General features: G+C 41.5%; 3 non-coding genes across 3 annotated transcripts; all 3 read right to left on the bottom strand.

Moving 5' to 3' along the window:
- Nucleotides 1-13,551: 13,551 nt before the first annotated feature.
- LOC127980713 (U5 spliceosomal RNA) lies at nucleotides 13,552-13,666 on the bottom strand. Its single transcript, XR_008159723.1, has one exon. It is a non-coding gene; the product is annotated as a U5 spliceosomal RNA (small nuclear RNA).
- Nucleotides 13,667-15,021: 1,355 nt separating this feature from the next.
- LOC127980959 (U5 spliceosomal RNA) lies at nucleotides 15,022-15,136 on the bottom strand. Its single transcript, XR_008159956.1, has one exon. It is a non-coding gene; the product is annotated as a U5 spliceosomal RNA (small nuclear RNA).
- Nucleotides 15,137-18,342: 3,206 nt separating this feature from the next.
- Nucleotides 18,343-18,457, bottom strand: LOC127980100 (U5 spliceosomal RNA). The gene has a single exon (XR_008159138.1). It is a non-coding gene; the product is annotated as a U5 spliceosomal RNA (small nuclear RNA).
- Nucleotides 18,458-19,509: the final 1,052 nt, after the last annotated feature.

Here is a 19,509-nt window from a genome sequence, read left to right on the forward strand (position 1 = left end):
CGATTTACAAACCACCGTTGACCAAAAGGGTTGGGGATTTACAGTGGAGAATCCTACACGGTAGTGTGGCTGTTAATGCTTTTATTTCCATCATTAATCCTAATGTAAGTGAAGAGTGCCCTTTTTGTTTGCAGAGGGAAACAGTTTACCACTGCTTTTTAGATTGTAGCAGATTGTGCTCTTTTTTTCAGTTGTTGCAACAAATGTTCATGATGTTTGGAGAGAAATTTTCTAAGAATTTATTTATTCTTGGTTTTAGTTATAGTCAAAAAAGGAGAGTGAAATGTCAATTGTTTAACTTTGTATTTGGTCAAGCAAAAATGGCTATCTACCTCAGTAGAAGAAATAAGATTGAAGAGTCCTTAGACTTTGACATAAATACTGTTTTTGTTAGAATGGTGAAAGCTAGATTGAAAGTTGATTTTGATTTCTACAGTACCACAAATAATGTAGAGGAGTTCATAAACATTTGGTGTCTTAAAAATGTTTTATGTTCTGTAGTGGAAAATGTCTTGTTTTTTGGGACTGTTCTGAGTTAAATCATGCTTTTTTCTTTTTCGTTTCAGAAATGGGTTTATTTGTGTTGTAGAGAACTCATGTTTTGAAAAATAAAGAGGTTTGAAATCTCAAAAAAAAAAAATCTCTCTTCTCTCTCTCTCTCTCTCTCTCTCTCTCTCTCTCTCTCTGTCTCACTTTCCGGTGTGACTGTTGCGCGAGGGTGTGGTTGCAGGTGCAGGTGCGTGGGAGAGAGCGGTTTGCGTGAGTAAATGTGAGATTGGGAGCGTGGTTCTTTTTTTCTCTATCTTTACTTTTCTATTTTTTCTTCTATGTTGTTTTAGTTTTATTTAGTTCATTATTAGTGGTGTAGTTTAAGTGGGTTCGTGGTTCTAGTGGAGGCGTCGACCGGTGTAACCGGGAGTCATGCCGGTTCGCGGTGTTGGAGGAGGAGCGGGGCTTGAAACGCTCACGCGTAGACATGCTTTTAAACTTTAAGTATTGACTGTTCTGTGGAGGATTGCGCTTTGGCAGTCGGGGAGATTGTTGGTTATGAAAGTGTTAAATCCGCGTCAAGGATGAACAACGGCGTCGTGATCTTTGTTGATAGTTTTGATAAAGTTGCAACAATTGTTGAACAAGGAGTAACGATCAAAGATATCTTGATTCAAGCGGTGCCGCTCGTTAATCCGGCAAAAAAGGTAATTCTGTCGCAAGTCCCTCCATTTATAAGTAATGAAATGTTAGAGGGAGAACTGTCGAGACATGGACAGCTAATGTCGCCGATTAAAACAATTGGCCTTGGCTGTAAATCTCCCCATTTGAGACATGTTGTCTCTTTTAGAAGACAGGTTTTCATGATCCTTAAAAACAACAGTGAAGAATTAAATTTAGTGTTCAAGTTCAGAGTGGATGATTATGATTACAATGTTTATGTAACGTCTGGAAGAATGAAATGTCTAGGATGTGCAATGGAGGGCCATCTTATACGATCATGCCCAAAGAAATTCCCTGTTGTGATTAATAATAATACCATAGAACAGGGTGAGTCAAGTAAACCACAGAGACAAAAAAACAATGAATCAAACGAATCTCAGGGACAAAAACAAAGTGAATCAAATGAAAATCAAGGGCAAAAACAAAGTGAGTTAATTGAAATACAGGGGCAAAAGCAGAGCAAATTAATTGAAACGCAGGGACAAAAGCAGAGTGAATCACATGAGATTCAGGGACAGGAACAGAGTGAATCACATGAGATTCAGGGACAGAAACCGAGTGAATCACATGAGATTCAGGGACAGAAACCGAGTGAATTACATGAGATTCAGGGACAGAAACAGAGTGAATCACATGAGATTCAGGGACAGAAACCGAGTGAATCACATGAAATTCAGGGACAGAAACCGAGTGAATCACATGAAATTCAGGGACAGAAACCGAGTGAATCACATGAGATTCAGGGACAGAAACCGAGTGAATCACATGAGATTCAGGGACAGAAACAGAGTGAATCACATGAGATTCAGGGACAGAAACCGAGTGAATCACATGAGATTCAGGGACAGAAACCGAGTGAATCACATGAGATTCAGGGACAGAAACCGAGTGAATCACATGAAATTCAGGGACAGAAACCGAGTGAATCACATGAAATTCAGGGACAGAAACCGAGTGAATCACATGAGATTCAGGGACAGAAACCGAGTGAATCAGATAAAACTCAGGGGAAAAAACAGAATGAATTACAATTTTTTCAGGGACTAAAACGTAATGAATCAGACGGGTTAAAAACTGAAAAATCACACAAAGCTCAGAAGCTTGAACAAAATAAAAGATCAAGACAGAGGAATGAAGAGCTTTTTCAGGCCCCATCTCCAGTTAAAAACAGTCGACGGCATGATATGGAAAAGGCCAGAAATAGCACTCAGAAAGGAGTAGAGGAAGTGGAATGTCCTTTGACTGAAGAAAGTGAGATGCTGGTAGATGACAAATATGACGATGATATTGTTAAGGAAAAAAAAGCAAGAGATGAGTTTCAGGAAAAGATTTCTCTTCATGATTGCTCCCAAACTTCTTATAGTGACGTTGAGGTAGACTCTGATGCAGAATCTGTAGTTTCCTCACAATCCTTGCCCCTGGAAAGAGGGGGCTACTCTATGTTGAGTATTAAGAAGTTTCTTAAGAGCACTAAAGGAGCTAGGAATGTTAGACTTGAGAATGTGTTTCCTGATCTGCAACTTTTTATTGATTCAGTTAAGAATTTTCAGAAAAGTTCTGAAAGTGCAGGGGACAAAATCTTTACTGATCAAGAGAGGTTTCGCTTAAAGAAACTTGTTTTAAAAGTTAGAAGACAGTTAGAAGTTGGCAATTATGTTTAGTTTTTCATATTTGTTTATTTCCTGTTTCTCTTTTGGTTTTCTTTTTTTCTTTTGTTTTATGAGTGAGTTAAAAATAGGCAGTCTGAATTTGAATGGAGCTAGAGATGAGAGAAAAAGAGCTACATTTTTCAGACTGTGCTCCCTTAAAAAATTAGATGTTATCTTTGTACAAGAGACACACAGTACTGTTGATAATGAAGTCGATTGGAAGAGAGAATGGGAGGGTGATGTTTTTTTAAGTCACAAAACTAGCAACAGTTGTGGAGTGGGTGTTCTTTTTTCCAAAAGTTTCAATCCTCAATCTGTTGAATGTGAAGAGTTTATTGAAGGTCGACTATTAAAAGTCAGAGTATTATATGAAAATGTACAATTTGTATTTATCACTGTATATGCCCCGGCTGTTGGTAAAGAGAGATTGACTTTTTTAGAAAAGGTAAATGATGTCATTAGAGATTGTAATGATAAAGAGTTTTTATTTCTAGGTGGAGACTGGAATTGCACAGAGAGTAGACTTGACAGAAATCATGTAGAGCCTCATCCTGCCTCTCGTACTCTTCTGATTCGGATGTTAGAGACTCATGAGCTACATGATGTGTGGAGAGGGTTACATGACAATCACAGGCAGTATACCTGGACTCATTGTAAAGACAATTTATTGTCTATGGCCAGACTTGATCGTTTTTATTGTTTTAAGCATCATTCTAGTGTTGTTAAAAATAGCTTTATTAGCCCTGCCGGTTTTTCTGATCACTCACTTGTTGTGATTTGTGTCTTTCTGAAGTGTGTAAAGCCCAGTAGCGCCTATTGGCATTTTAATACTTCTCTACTCGAAGATTCAAATTTTAAAGACACTTTTGTCTCTTTTTGGAAAAATCACCAAAGTACAAAAAATGATTTTATGTCTTTACAACAATGGTGGGACTTTGGAAAAGTTCAAACAAAACAGTTATGTCAACAGTATAATTGTAATGTTACCAAAGGTTTATTGAAATCAGTAAAAGCTCTGGAGGCTGAAGTAGAAGAGCTTCAGGTCTTGGCTGAAGCCACAAAGGATCAATGTTATCTTGAAGCTCTTGAGATAAAAAAGTCTGTGTTAACGTCCCTGCTTGGTGTATCAGCTCAAGGAGCTCTTATTAGGTCCCGCTTTAAGAGTGTGGCAGAAATGGATGTTCCTTCACACTTTTTTTTTGGATTGGAGCAGAAAAATGGTCAAAAGAGGTATATTCACAGTCTAAAGTCTGACTCCGGACATGTGCTGTCTGATCATGCTGCTATCCGTAAGCTTGCTGTCAGTTTTTATAGTGATTTGTATAAATGTGAACACCAAGAAGAGCAGATGTTAGCTCAGAGTTTTTACTCTGGTCTTCCCCAGGTTAAACAGGAAAGTAATGTGGTGTTGGAAGCAGATATTTCCCTGGGGGAGCTGTATGTAGCTTTGCAGAGTATGCAGAGCAGGAAAACTCCTGGACTAGACGGTTTACCTGTTGATTTTTACAAGTGTTTTTGCTTCATAATTGGAGAAGATCTCCTGGCAGTGCTAAAGGATAGCTTAGCCAATGGACGTCTGCCTTTAAGTTGCAGGAGGGCAGTTCTTACTTTGCTACCTAAAAAAGGTGACCTGCAGCTCTTAAAAAACTGGAGGCCTGTGTCCCTGCTTTGTACTGATTATAAGTTACTATCCAAAGTTTTGGCAAATAGGCTTGTTAAAGTGATGGATCAAATTGTTTTGCCTGATCAGACCTATTGCGTTCCTGGCAGGTTGATTTCTGATAACATTGTTCTCATTCGAGACTTGTTAGAAATCTCTAAGCTTTTTAGTCTTAAAATGGGAATTATTTCAATCGATCAGGAAAAAGCTTTTGATCGTGTTGAACACATATATCTATGGCAAACAATGATCGCCTTTGGGTTTACTTCTGGTTTTATCAACAAGATCAAGACTTTGTACTGTGATGTTCAGAGTGTTTTAAAAGTCAATGGTGTTTTGAGCACTCCTTTTCAGGTCCAGCGGGGAATTAGACAGGGTTGTGCCCTCTCTGGCATGTTATACTCTCTGGCTTTTGAACCGTTTTTACATAAGCTTAGATCTGTCTTACAAGGTGTGATTTTACCAGGGTGCAGTTTACCTTTAAAGTTATCTGCATATGCAGATGACTTAGTTGTCATGGTGGATAACCAACAGGATATTGATATGCTAACTAATGTTATAGATCAATATGGTGTCATCTCTTCAGCCAGAGTTAACTGGAACAAAAGCGAAGCTCTCCGTATAGGAGTGATGGAAAACAATTTTCAGTTACCGGTGGGATTAAATTGGAAGACAGACGGGGGGTTAAAATATTTAGGTGTTTTTTTGGGCAATGAAACCTTTGTCCTTAAAAACTGGGATAATGTTCTTGAAAGGACTAAAGGTTGTTTTGCCAGATGGAAGTGGATTTTACCGAAAATGTCTTATAGAGGTAGAGTTCTTGTCATTAACAATCTGATTTCATCCACATTATGGCATCGTCTTTCATGTGTAGATCCTCCCCCAGATTTGCTGTCAAAGATTCAGGCACTTCTTGTTGACTTCTTCTGGGATCGTCTGCATTGGACACCTCAAAGTGTGTTATTTTTGCCGAAGGATGAAGGAGGACAAGGTTTAATTCATCTGAACAGTAGAGGGGCAACTTTACGTTTTCAGTTCGTGCAGAGGTTTCTGTGTGGTCCCGTAGACCTAGTGTGGAGACCGTTGGCATGTACGATCTTGAACCAATTAGGTGGACTTGGCCTAAACAGAACACTGTTTCTGATGGACTTAAAGCAGCTCAACACCAGTGGATTGCCAAGTTTCTACCGTGGGCTGTTCAGAGTCTGGAATCTGTTTAAAACGGAGAGGACAGAGCATCACACATCACTCTATTGGCTTCTTCAAGAGCCAGTGGTGTATGGGACGCGTTTGAGTGCGGCCTGTCCAATAGGTCCCAGTTTACTCAAACAGTTCTGTTTGTCCAATGTTGTGACTTTGGGGAATGTAATTCACTTTACAGGTGCAAACATGGACAATGCTCAACTCCTTGCTTCTCATTTAAAGGTGCATTCTGTTCGCATGATAGAATTGATGCTCAAAAAGTGGAAAGAGGCTTTAACAGATGCAGAGCGCACATTGCTGCATTTTTATGGTGGTGATTCTGTTCAACATAGTGTTGATGATTCCTTTCCCTTGATGAAGGTTCTCCCAGACTTTAAGGATTGTACAGGGTTTTTTTTAGGAATCAATAATCCCTGTCTGTCTATTCATGATACCGATAAGAAATAATCTACAGATTGATTGTAAAAATCTTGAACAAAGATAAGTTAAATGGAAAAACTGACACTCCATGGAGAGCTCGCTTAGGTCTGATAGACGGTGTTGGACCTGAATGGAGATCGCTGTATAAACCACCATTGCTGAAGAAGGTTGCAGACTTGCAGTGGAGAGTTTTACACACCGCTGTGGCTGTTAACTCTTTTATCTTTGTTTTAAACCCTGATGTTAATCATGACTGTCCTTTTTGCACTCTTCGTGAGACAGTTTTTCACTGTTTTATAGACTGTTGTCGTCTTGTGCCACTGTTCTCCATGTTGGAAGAGCTGTTTAAATTGTTTGGTGTAGTTTTTCCAAACAGTTGTTTATCTTAGGGTACAGGTATTCCCAAAAAAAGAGGGAGCAGTGTCAACTCTTTAATTTTATTTTGGGAAGAGCAAAGATGGCTGTGTATATGAGTAGACGAAATAAGGTTGAAGGATTTACAGATGATGATGCTGTTTTTGTATTTGTGAAAATGGTGAAATCACGTTTACGAATCGATTTTAATTACTACAGATTGATGAACGATTTGGGAAAGTTTTCCATTATTTGGTGTTACATGGATGTGCTTTGCTCTATTGTAGAGAATAATCTCATTTTCAAGAGTGTGTTGATTTAATGTGATTTTACTTGATTGAATGTTGTTCTTACAACTGTTTTAATAAAGTAATTGTAAAAATCAAAATCTCTCTCTCTCTCTCTCTCTCTCTCTCTCTCTCTCTCTCTCTCCCTCTATCGGAGTGGATGCTGGGAACGAGTGCGTGTGTGAGAGACACGTGTGTGAGAGCGTCTGGCATTTTTCAGTTTCCTTTAAGCTATATAATTGCTTTTTCGTTTTTTCTTATTTATTTATTTATTATTATTTTTTTCCATTTTCTTTCACCTTTCAAAACACTTTTTTAGGGAAGGTTTTATTGTTATTTCGTGTGGGGTGCGAGTGTGAGGCAACATGACGTCCACCCCTGCGGGGGTAGCGTCGCCTCTCACCCTCCGGAATGGCTTCAGGTGTACACCGGAGGCGAACACGTCTATTGAGGATGTTCTCCTTGCCGTTGGAGCCAAAGTTGGCCATGAAAATATTAGCTCGGCTTCAAGAATGAATAAGGCAGTAGTCGTTTTTAAAAAAAATGAAAATCAGGTGAAAACCTTGATTGAAAGCGGAATATGGATCAATGAAACCTACGTGCCTATTACACCATTGTCCGCACCGGCAACTAAAATTATCATATCTAACGTACCCCCGTTCGTTGGTAATGAGAGTATCGTTAAAGAGCTGACTAGATTCGGCAAAATTGCCCGTGCTGTAAAAGAAATTTCGTTGGGTTGTAAGAACGCTGCACTTAAACATGTGCTATCTTTTAGAAGACATGTTTACATGTTTTTGAGCTCTCCCGCTAAAACGCTCGATGTGTCTTTCCGGGTATCTCATGGAGAAGGTTCATATATGGTGTATGCTAGTACGGAGACTTTACGGTGCTTTGAGTGCGGGGATTTTGGTCACAAACGGTTCACTTGTCCGCACAAAGCGCGTAATCATGAAGAGGAAGGCTCGTCTGAAGGCCCAGTCAATAGGCCACAGATTGCGACGGAGAATACACCGCTACAACCTGAAAAGGCAGGTACTATCACTGAGGTAAGGCAAAGTGCTTCTGATAGTATTGTGAATGATGCTGAGCTTCCAAGTTGTAGCGATGTTGTTAGTAAGGGAGATGTTTGTTGTGATCCAGAACAAATGATCCAGGAAAATGAGACACATGATGGGCAAAGTGAAGAATTTGATGATTTGTCAGAAACGACGGTAGAAAGCTGTAGAGATGATGATTCATGTGCTGACTTTGATGTGGCTAATTGTGGGAGTGATTTGTATTCGGTTGAGCAGATTAATGCATTCTTGGACGAGACAAAGGGTAAAAAAGTTGAAATTGGTAAGTTTTTTCCAGATTTAGATAAATTTGTGTTATCTGTTATGAAAGTTAGACAAGAATGTAGCCTAGAAGTGTTATCTCAGCAGAAAAGGTTTAGGTTAAAAAAATACTTAACCGCAATTAGGCAAGGAGCAAAACCGGTCAGGGCGAAACGCCGGGCAGTGAAGTGTAGACTGAAATAAGTGCACAATGGGTCTCAGTCTTTGTTTTGGTTTTCTTCTCATACTACTGTTTTTTTCCTTTTTCCTATCTTATTATGGATGTCCTAAGAGTTGGGTCTCTTAATGTAAATGGGATAAGGGATAGAAACAAATGGTTATTACTAAAAGAAAGTATAAAACTAAAAGAGATTAGTGTGATGTTTCTACAAGAAACACACAGCGATGTAAATAATGAGGTAGATTGGGGTTTGTGGTCTGATGGTAAATTTGTTCTTAGTCATGGAACAAATTTAAGTGCAGGTGTGGCAATATTGTTTTCTGCTGATTTAAATGTAAGAATTTTATCTATTAATGAATTAGAAAATGGGCGGCTCCTTTTAATTAAAGCTAAAATAAAAGAGAGAAGTTTTGTCTTTGTTAATATTTATGCACCAAATATTGGTAAGGACAGAATTAAGCTTTTTGAGATGCTAAAAAATACTCTTGTATCCCTTTCACAAGAGGATTTTTTAATAATTGGTGGAGACTTTAATTGCACCCTTGACTTTGTTATTGATAGGAATGGAGAAGAACCACATCCTGCTTCTGCTAAAGTTTTAAAAGCAATGATTACTCAGTTAGGGTTAGTAGATGTGTGGAGAGAAAAAAATAAAAATGTTAGGCAATATAGTTGGATTAAAGCAGCAGTAGGTAGAATTAGTGCAGCACGTTTAGATCGATTTTATTTACATAATAATCAGTGTAATAGAGTTATAGGGGCTTATATCACACCATGTATTATCTCTGATCATCAGCTTATTACTGTGAATGTTATTTTATCAGAAACAAAACCACAGTTCTTTTATTGGCGTTTTGATATTAAATTAATTCAAGATGTAAATTTCTATGAGAATTTTAAATTGTTTTGGAATTGTTGGGTTGAGGCAAAAAATGATTATGATAATCTTCTTCAGTGGTGGGAGATATGAAAAACTCAGATTAAGCTTTTCTGTCAACAGTTTGTGGAACACACTTCCTGTAAAATTAAATATGAAATAAAAAAATTGGAGAATGATATTTCAAAGATTCAGAATATGTTAATTGATCAAAATGTTATGAATCTAAGAGAAGATCTTAGTCAGAGGAGACAAGAGTTAAGTAATATGTTAAATAAAAGAGTTAAAAGTGCTCTTGTTAGTTCACATTTTGTATCCTTACAGGATATGGATGCTCCTACAAAATATTTTTTCAACTTGAATAAGAAGTTTAATCATACTACTAATTATATGCATGCATTACGTACACCTGATGGAAATCTGACCTCAGATCCTTTGGAAATGAGGAGACTGGCTGTTGATTTCTATGTGGACTTATATGCTAAAGAATGCACCGGAAACGTTGTTGCAGATGAACTTTTTAATAACTTACCTACGCTGGATGAAGGAAATGCAAATAACTTAGACTCTGATCTGACGTTTGAGGAAGTTACAAAGGCAGTGAATCAACTCTCATCTGGTCGTGCACCAGGAATCGATGGAATTCCAGCAGAATTTTACAAAACTTTTTGGGGGATAATTGGAAGAGACTTTTTACAAGTTTTACAGGAAAGTTACAAAGCAAAGGTTCTACCGAAAAGTTGTCAACGAGCAGTGCTCTCTCTGATTCCAAAGAAGGGTGATCTTTGTTTGCTAAAAAATTGGAGACCAGTTGCTGTTTTATGTTCTGATTATAAAATTTTATCAAAGTGTTTGGCAAACAGACTTAAATGTGTTCTTGATGTGTTAATACAGAAAGACCAAACATATTGTATACCCAAAAGGTCTATTTATGATAATTTGTTTTTAATGAGAGATATTATGGATTATGCAAGAATATACAATGTTGATTTTGGTGTGCTTTCTCTAGATCAGGAGAAAGCTTTTGATCGTGTGGACCATAATTACCTTTTCAAGGTTCTTGAGTGTTATGGGTTTGGAGAACATTTTTTATCATGGATAAGAATATTATATACCGACGCTGTAAGTATGGTTAAAATTGGAGGAGGTTTAAGTGTACCAATTCTAATGAAAAGAGGGATAAGACAAGGGTGCCCTATGTCTGGTCAGCTATATGCTTTGGCAATAGAGCCTCTACTTAATTTATTAAGAACTAAATTAACAGGTATTTTAGTAAGTGAGAGGCCAGAAGCTGAAGCTATTAAGCTCTCAGCCTATGCAGATGATATAACTGTTATGGTCAGAAATAAATATGATGTTCAAGTTTTAAAGGAAGCTTTAAAGATTTATGAAGGGGCTTCATCAGCCAAACTAAATTGGGAAAAAACAGAGGCTCTATGGTGTGGCTCTGAAAGAAGCCCTTTACCTGAACTCCCGGAAAATGTAAAGTGGGGGAAGACAGGTATTAAATTCTTAGGAGTATATCTTGGAAAAGAGGAATATAGGATGAAAAATTGGGAAGGATTAGTAGAGGGAGTGCTTGCTAAGTTGTCTAAATGGAAATGGCTGCTACCCCAGTTATCCTATAGGGGAAGAGTCCTGATAGCTAATAATCTTATTGCTTCCACCCTTTGGCATAAGTTGATGGTTTTGGATCTTCCAAGAAACATAATTGAAGACATTCAAAAGAATCTTGTTAAGTTTTTCTGGTCAGGACAGCACTGGCTAAAAGCTGCCATCCTCTATCTTCCAGTTCATGAGGGAGGACAAGGACTAATTGACATTTTTTCTAGGATTGCTGTTTTCCGTCTGCAAGTAGCCCAGCGTCTTTTGTACTATCAGCATCAGCAGTGGATGGATGTTGCATGTGCTCTGTTGCGGAAAAATAGAAGAATGGGTCTGGATAAGCAATTATTTGTCATGTCCCTTGAAGGAATAGATTCAGAAGGATTGACAATATTCTATCAGGGTGTGTTGCAAGCTTGGCAGACGTTATCCTTTTCAAGAGAATGGGATGAATCCAATCACTGGGTATATGAAGAGCCTCTGTTTTTCAATCCACTTATCTCTGTTGAGTTGCTGTGTTCTGCCACTGTTAGGTCGGCAATGTTGAAGGCAGGAGTCTCAAAAATATGCCATCTTCGAAGGGGACTGAACTGGATACCTGCAGAGGTTTTGACACGTATGCTGGGATTCAGGTCTGAACGCATAATTGAGAAGTTGTTACATGATCTTGAGGAGGTCTTCCCTGCTCCAATAAGGGATTTTATGAAAGTTTCTCATGTGGAGAATTGCATTGATGGAGGGAAAGCTTGGTTTCCTGAATTGCATGTATCCATAAAAAAAGAAGACTGGCAAGAAGATGACAGAAAATTACTGTCCTTGGACACACCAGAACTGAATCATTTTAGTATTTTGAACAGACAAACACTTTACAGAGCATGTGTGAAAACCATTAATTATCAACATCTCAAAACTGTAAGAGATATTAAATGGACAACCGTGTTTGAATCAGGCTCTTCCCCGAAAGGTAGTTGGCGGTCCCTGTACAAAAGACCCATTGAAAAGAGGGTGGGTGATCTTCAGTGGAGAGTTGTACATGGGATTTTAGCTACAAACAGACACAAAGCACTCCTTAATGGTTCAGATGATGAGGGTTGTCCTTTTTGTGGGGTGTCTGAAACTGTTTTCCATATTTTTATTGAATGTCCACGTTTGGATCAAATTTTGGGCTTAATGGAAAGCTGGAGTGTACAGTTTACAGGAAATTTTAATCAAGAATTGTTTATTTTTGGTCCTAAATATTTAAAACAAAAAAAATCTAAAGTTGTTTTATTAAATTTCTTATTTGGTGCAGCAAAGTTGGCAATCTGGTGTACAAGGAAAAATAAAGTAGAAGGGAGGGAAAATGTGGATGCTATTCTGATGATGAGAGGGTTTATAAAGAAAAGATTAATTATGGAATATGCTTTTTATAGCCTCATTAATAATGTCAATTGTTTTTTTCATGTGTGGGGTGTTGATGGTTTTTTATGTGAAGCTGATGATCAGGGAGATTTAGTGTTTAATTTTTGAGTGTTTAAGGTTTTTATTTATTATTATTTTTTTTTTTTTATTATCTTTTTTTTGTTTTTATGTATGTGAAAATTGTACATATATGTATGTTTGAAGGTTTTTGAATTTAAAAAATATAGGTCTTTTGTTTTATTGAATTATTAAAGAAGACCTCAAAAGTCAAAAAGTCTCTCTCTCTCTCTCTCTCTCTCTCTCTCTCTCTCTCTCTCTCTCTCTCTCTCTCTCTCTCTCTCTCTCTCTCTCTCTCTCTCTCTCTCTCTCTCTCTCTCTCTCTCTCTCTCTCTCTCTCTCTCTCTCTCTCTCTCTCTCTCTCTCTCTCGTTAAGGGGAAGTCGTGGCCTAATGGTTAGAGGGTTGGACTCCCAATCGAAGGGTTGTGAGTTCTAGTCTCGTGCCGGACGGAATTGTGGGTGGGGGTAGTGCATGAACAGCTCTGTCTCCACCTTCAATACCATGACTTAGGTGCCCTTGAGCAAGGCATCGAACCCCCAACTGCTCCCCGGGTGCATTTCGGATCGATTCCCCGACGGGAAGAGCTGGTTCTTTTCGTTTTCCGAATGATCCATCCAAAATGTTTGGTTGGAGTCGCAGGTCACAGAAGGAGTTCTGCTTCGACGTCAGCCCGAGCCAAAGGACATGCGTTGGCCGGGAATCAAACCCGGGTCAACTGCTTGGAAGGCAGCTATGCTCACCACTATACCACCAACGCAGGCGGAAGTCAGTAGCTTTATTGACGCACTGTGTTCCTAATTAATGTTGTTCAGTTGCATTGACACAATACTTTTTGTTTAAAGCGCAATTAAAAAAAAAAAAAAGTCCAAACAATGACCCCTGCTACGGGTAGTGTTGCAAGTGTTATGCGACTTCAGCTAATGATGGGTCCATCCGAAATTATTCCATCCAAAAGTTTTGGGTGGAGGCACAGGTCACAGAGGGAGTTCTGCTTCGACATCAGCCCGAGCGTTGGCCGTCACCACTATACCACCAACGCAGTCAGCAGTCAGCAACTTGCGCCGTCACTAAGAAGGCTCGAAGTGCACGAGTCGCCGATAGGGCTAGAGGAGCAGATGAGATCTTTGTTTGGACCCGTCACTAAAGAGAGCCTTCAAGAATTTGCATCCCGTCACGTACAAGAAAGCGCTGCCTTCCCATCCGGCTAAATAAACACGAAGTGGTCAAACGCAGAGAGTGCCTATTCAGACGATGACCAGTGGCAAGCCCTCTCGCAGCATGCTGGCGGACGGTCAAAGTTATTCTGCTCTTGACATTTCGATGTAGCTCTGCTGTGAGCAGAGCACCCAAAAATACAGGTCACTCGCAAAAGTTCCCCTCCACGGAAATCTTTAGTAAAAGGCGAAAGATTTATGCGACAATGAAGAGAAACTCGAGCTGTGTCTCCAAACCCTCGGGCCTGTGCGCTGCCTCTGTTAAACTACTACGCTCGCCAAGGGTCATCAAGGGTGACAACGCCTGCCCACATGTGTTTCGTCAGCACCCCCCCCCCCTACTCCAAAAGGGAGGAGTAAAACTCAAAAAAGTCCCCTCGGTCCACCAATAACCAAAAGCCCAATCAAGGCAATCTCTTTCTCATGCCTCTATCTGAAAAGTTGGATAAAATCTTATATGAAAAAAAAGTCTTTTAAAGAAATCCCTTATTCCGAGGTCACCGTAGCCACCAGATCCAGTCTGTATCCGCTTCAGTCACCCGGATCCAGTCCGTATCCAGAGAAGATGGTGCATCAACACCTAGAGTCCAAACAATGACCCCTGCTACGGGTAGTGTTCCAAGTGTTATGCGACTTCAGCTAATGATGGGTCCATAAGAAATTTTAGAAATTTTTAGGGCTGGGTCTGCGTCAGAAGAAGCCATGCATTGTTTAGTTATGTCAGTGCAGTGCCGTAAGTTGGGGGAGAAAAGGCAGCATGCATGGCTCCTCGTTAGTATAGTGGACAGTATCTCCGCCTGTCACGCGGAAGACCGGGGTTCGATTCCCCGACGGGGAGAGCGGTTTCTTTTCGTCTTCCGAACGATCCATCCAAAATGTTTGGTTGGAGTCGCAGGTCACAGAAGGAGTTCTGCTTCGACGTCAGCCCGAGCCAAAGGACATGCGTTGGCCGGGAATCGAACCCGGGTCAACTGCTTGGAAGGCAGCTATGCTCACCACTATACCACAAACGCAGGCGGAAGTCAGTAGCTTTATTGACGCACTGTGTTCCTAATTAATGTTGTTCAGTTGCATTGACACAATACTTTTTGTTTAAAGCGCAATTAAAAAAAAAAAAAAGTCCAAACAATGACCCCTGCTACGGGTAGTGTTGCAAGTGTTATGCGACTTCAGCTAATGATGGGTCCATCCGAAATTATTCCATCCAAAAGTTTTGGGTGGAGGCACAGGTCACAGAGGGAGTTCTGCTTCGACATCAGCCCGAGCGTTGGCCGTCACCACTATACCACCAACGCAGTCAGCAGTCAGCAACTTGCGCCGTCACTAAGAAGGCTCGAAGTGCACGAGTCGCCGATAGGGCTAGAGGAGCAGATGAGATCTTTGTTTGGACCCGTCACTAAAGAGAGCCTTCAAGAATTTGCATCCCGTCACGTACAAGAAAGCGCTGCCTTCCCATCCGGCTAAATAAACACGAAGTGGTCAAACGCAGAGAGTGCCTATTCAGACGATGACCAGTGGCAAGCCCTCTCGCAGCATGCTGGCGGACGGTCAAAGTTATTCTGCTCTTGACATTTCGATGTAGCTCTGCTGTGAGCAGAGCACCCAAAAATACAGGTCACTCGCAAAAGTTCCCCTCCACGGAAATCTTTAGTAAAAGGCGAAAGATTTATGCGACAATGAAGAGAAACTCAAGCTGTGTCTCCAAACCCTCGGGCCTGTGCGCTGCCTCTGTTAAACTACTACGCTCGCCAAGGGTCATCAAGGGTGACAACGCCTGCCCACATGTGTTTCGTCAGCACCCCCCCCCCCCTACTCCAAAAGGGAGGAGTAAAACTCAAAAAAGTCCCCTCGGTCCACCAATAACCAAAAGCCCAATCAAGGCAATCTCTTTCTCATGCCTCTATCTGAAAAGTTGGATAAAATCTTATATGAAAAAAAAAGTCTTTTAAAGAAATCCCTTATTCCGAGGTCACCGTGGCCACCAGATCCAGTCTGTATCCGCTTCAGTCACCCGGATCCAGTCCGTATCCAGAGAAGATGGTGCATCAACACCTAGAGTCCAAACAATGACCCCTGCTACGGGTAGTGTTCCAAGTGTTATGCGACTTCAGCTAATGATGGGTCCATCAGAAATTTTAGAAATTTTTAGGGCTGGGTCTGCGTCAGAAGAAGCCATGCATTGTTTAGTTATGTCAGTGCAGTGCCGTCAGTTGGGGGAGAAACGGCAGCATGCACGGCTCCTCGTTAGTATAGTGGACAGTATCTCCGCCTGTCACGCGGAAGACAGGGGTTCGATTCCCTGACGGGGAGAGCTGTTTCTTTTCGTCTTCCGAACGATCCATCCAAAATGTTTGCACAATACTTTTTGTTTAAAGCGCATTTAAAAAAAAACAAAAAAAACAAAAGAGTCCAAACAATGACCCCTGCTACGGGTAGTGTTGCAAGTGTTATGCGACTTCAGCTAATGATGGGTCCATCCGAAATTATTCCATCCAAAAGTTTTGGGTGGAGGCACAGGTCACAGAGGGAGTTCTGCTTCGACGTCAGCCCGAGCATCGAATCCGGGTCAACTGCTTGGAAGGCAGCTATGCTCACCACTATACCACCAACGCAGTCAGCAGTCAGCAACTTGCGCCATCAATAAGAAGGCTCAATGTGCACGAGTCGCCGATAGGGCTAGAGGAGCAGATGAGATCTTTGTTTGGACCCGTCACTAAAGAGAGCCTTCAAGAATTTGCATCCCGTCACGTACAAGAAAGCGCTGCCTTCCCATCCGGCTAAATAAACACGAAGAAAGGACCTCTATGGCCCAGAAACACATCGGAGACCGTGACAACTAGATGAGCCGCAGATACAAATCCCCTGTAAAGACCACCTGGACAAGACCACAGGAAACAGATGATTCTTCTGCACAGTCTGACATTCCTGCAGCCTGGAGCTGATCTACTGGTTTCGTCTGACAAGGGGAGAACTGTCTCCCCGACTGAGCCTTGTTTCTCACCGGGTTTTTTCTCCATCCTTTCACCGATCGAGTTTTGGTTTCTTGCCTCTGTCGCTTCTGGCAGGCGGAGCTGGGGACACTTCATGTACAGCGATATCGTTGACTTGATTGCAAATTATTGCACAGATACTATTTAAACTGAACTTAGCTGAATGATGTCATCAAAGAGTTCAATAACGAAATGCCTTTAACTGTCATTTTGCTTTTTGACGCACTGTGTTCCTAATTAATGTTGTTCAGTTGCATTGACGCAATACTTTTTGTTTAAAGCGCAATTAAAAAAAAAAAAAAAAAAAAAAAAAGAGTCCAAACAATGACCCCTGCTACGGGTAGTGTTGCAAGTGTTATGCGACTTCAGCTAATGATGGGTCCATCAGAAATTTTAGAAATTTTTAGGGCTGGGTCTGCGTCAGAAGAAGCCATGCATTGTTTAGTTATGTCAGTGCAGTGCCGTCAGTTGGGGGAGAAACGGCAGCATGCACGGCTCCTCGTTAGTATAGTGGACAGTATCTCCGCCTGTCACGCGGAAGACGGGGGTTCGATTCCCCGACGGGGAGAGCTGTTTCTTTTCGTCTTCCGAACGATCCATCCAAAATGTTTGGTTGGAGTCGCAGGTCACAGAAGGAGTTCTGCTTCGACGTCAGCCCGAGCCAAAGGACATGCGTTGGAAGGGAATCAAACCCGGGTCAACTGCTTGGAAGGCAGCTATGCTCACCACTATACCACCAACGCAGGCGGAAGTCAGTAGCTTTATTGACGCACTGTGTTTCTAATTAATGTTGTTCAGTTGCATTGACGCAATACTTTTTGTTTAAAGCGCAATTAAAAAAAAAAAAAGAGTCCAAACAATGACCCCTGCTACGGGTAGTGTTCCAAGTGTTATGCGACTTCAGCTAATGATGGGTCCATCAGAAATTTTAGAAATTTTTAGGGCTGGGTCTGCGTCAGAAGAAGCCATGCATTGTTTAGTTATGTCAGTGCAGTGCCGTCAGTTGGGGGAGAAACGGCAGCATGCACGGCTCCTCGTTAGTATAGTGGACAGTATCTCCGCCTGTCACGCGGAAGACCGGGGTTCGATTCCCCGACGGGGAGAGCTGTTTCTTTTCGTCTTCCGAACGATCCATCCAAAATGTTTGGTTGGAGTCACAGGTCACAGAAGGAGTTCTGCTTCAACGTCAGCCCGAGCCAAAGGACATGCGTTGGCTGGGAATCGAACCCGGGTCAACTGCTTGGAAGGCAGCTATGCTCACCACTATACCACCAACGCAGGCGGAAGTCAGTAGCTTTATTGACGCACTGTGTTCCTAATTAATGTTGTTCAGTTGCATTGACACAATTATTTTTGTTTAAAGCGCAATTAAAAAAAAAAAAAAAAAAAAAAAAAAGAGTCCAAACAATGACCCCTGCTACGGGTAGTGTTGCAAGTGTTATGCGACTTCAGCTAATGATGGGTCCATCCGAAATTATTCCATCCAAAAGTTTTGGGTGGAGGCACAGGTCACAGAGGGAGTTCTGCTTCGACGTCAGCCCGAGCCAAAGGACATGCGTTGGCCGAGAATCGAATCCGGGTCAACTGCTTGGAAGGCAGCTATGCTCACCACTATACCACCAACGCAGTCAGCAGTCAGCAACTTGCGCCGTCACTAAGAAGGCTCGAAGTGCACGAGTCGCCGATAGGGCTAGAGGAGCAGATGAGATCTTTGTTTGGACCCGTCACTAAAGAGAGCCTTCAAGAATTTGCATCCCGTCACGTACAAGAAAGCGCTGCCTTCCCATCCGGCTAAATAAACACGAAGTGGTCAAACGCAGAGAGTGCCTATTCAGACGATGACCAGTGGCAAGCCCTCTCGCAGCATGCTGCCGGACGGTCAAACTGATTCTGCTCTTGACGTTTCGATGCAGCTCTGCTGTGAGCAGAGCACCCAAAAATACAGGTCACTCGCAAAAGTTCCCCTCCACGGAAATCTTTAGTAAAAGGCGAAAGATTTATGCGACAATGAAGAGAAACACGAGCTGTGTCTCCAAACCCTCGGGCCTGTGCGCTGCCTCTTTTAAACTACTACGCTCGCCAAGGGTCATCAAGGGTGACAATGCCTGCCCACATGTGTTTCGTCAGCACCCCCCCCCCCCCTACTCCAAAAGGGAGAAGTAAAACTCAAAAAAGTCCCCTCGGTCCACCAATAACCAAAAGCCCAATCAAGGCAATCTCTTTCTCATGCCTCTATCTGAAAAGTTGGATAAAATCTTATATGAAAAAAAAAGTCTTTTAAAGAAATCCCTTATTCCGAGGTCACCGTAGCCACCAGATCCAGTCTGTATCCGCTTCAGTCACCCGGATCCAGTCCGTATCCAGAGAAGATGGTGGATCAACACCTAGAAAGGACCTCTATGGCCCAGAAACACAGCGGAGACCGTGACAACTAGATGAGCCGCAGATACAAATCCCCTGTAAAGACCACCTGGACAAGACCACAGGAAACAGATGATTCTTCTGCACAGTCTGACATTCCTGCAGCCTGGAGCTGATCTACCTGTTTCGTCTGACAAGGGGAGAACTGTCTCCCCGACTGAGCCTGGTTTCTCACCGGGTTTTTTCTCCATCCTTTCACCGATCGAGTTTTGGTTTCTTGCCTCTGTCGCTTCTGGCAGGCGGAGCTGGGGACACTTCATGTACAGCGATATCGTTGACTTGATTGCAAATTATTGCACAGATACTATTTAAACTGAACTTAGCTGAATGATGTCATCAAAGAGTTCAATAACGAAATGCCTTTAACTGTCATTTTGCTTTTTGACGCACTGTGTTCCTAATAAATGTTGTTCAGTTGCATTGACACAATACTTTTTGTTTAAAGCGCAATTAAAAAAAAAAAAAAAAAAAAAAGAGTCCAAACAATGACCCCTGCTACGGGTAGTGTTGCAAGTGTTATGCGACTTCAGCTAATGATGGGTCCATCCGAAATTACTCCATCCAAAAGTTTTGGGTGGAGGCACAGGTCACAGAGGGAGTTCTGCTTCGACGTCAGCCCGAGCCAAAGGACATGCGTTGGCCGGGAATCGAATCCGG

The sequence above is a fragment of the Carassius gibelio genome, chromosome B19 (genome assembly GCF_023724105.1).
Source record: "Carassius gibelio isolate Cgi1373 ecotype wild population from Czech Republic chromosome B19, carGib1.2-hapl.c, whole genome shotgun sequence".
Classification (NCBI taxonomy): domain Eukaryota; kingdom Metazoa; phylum Chordata; class Actinopteri; order Cypriniformes; family Cyprinidae; genus Carassius; species Carassius gibelio.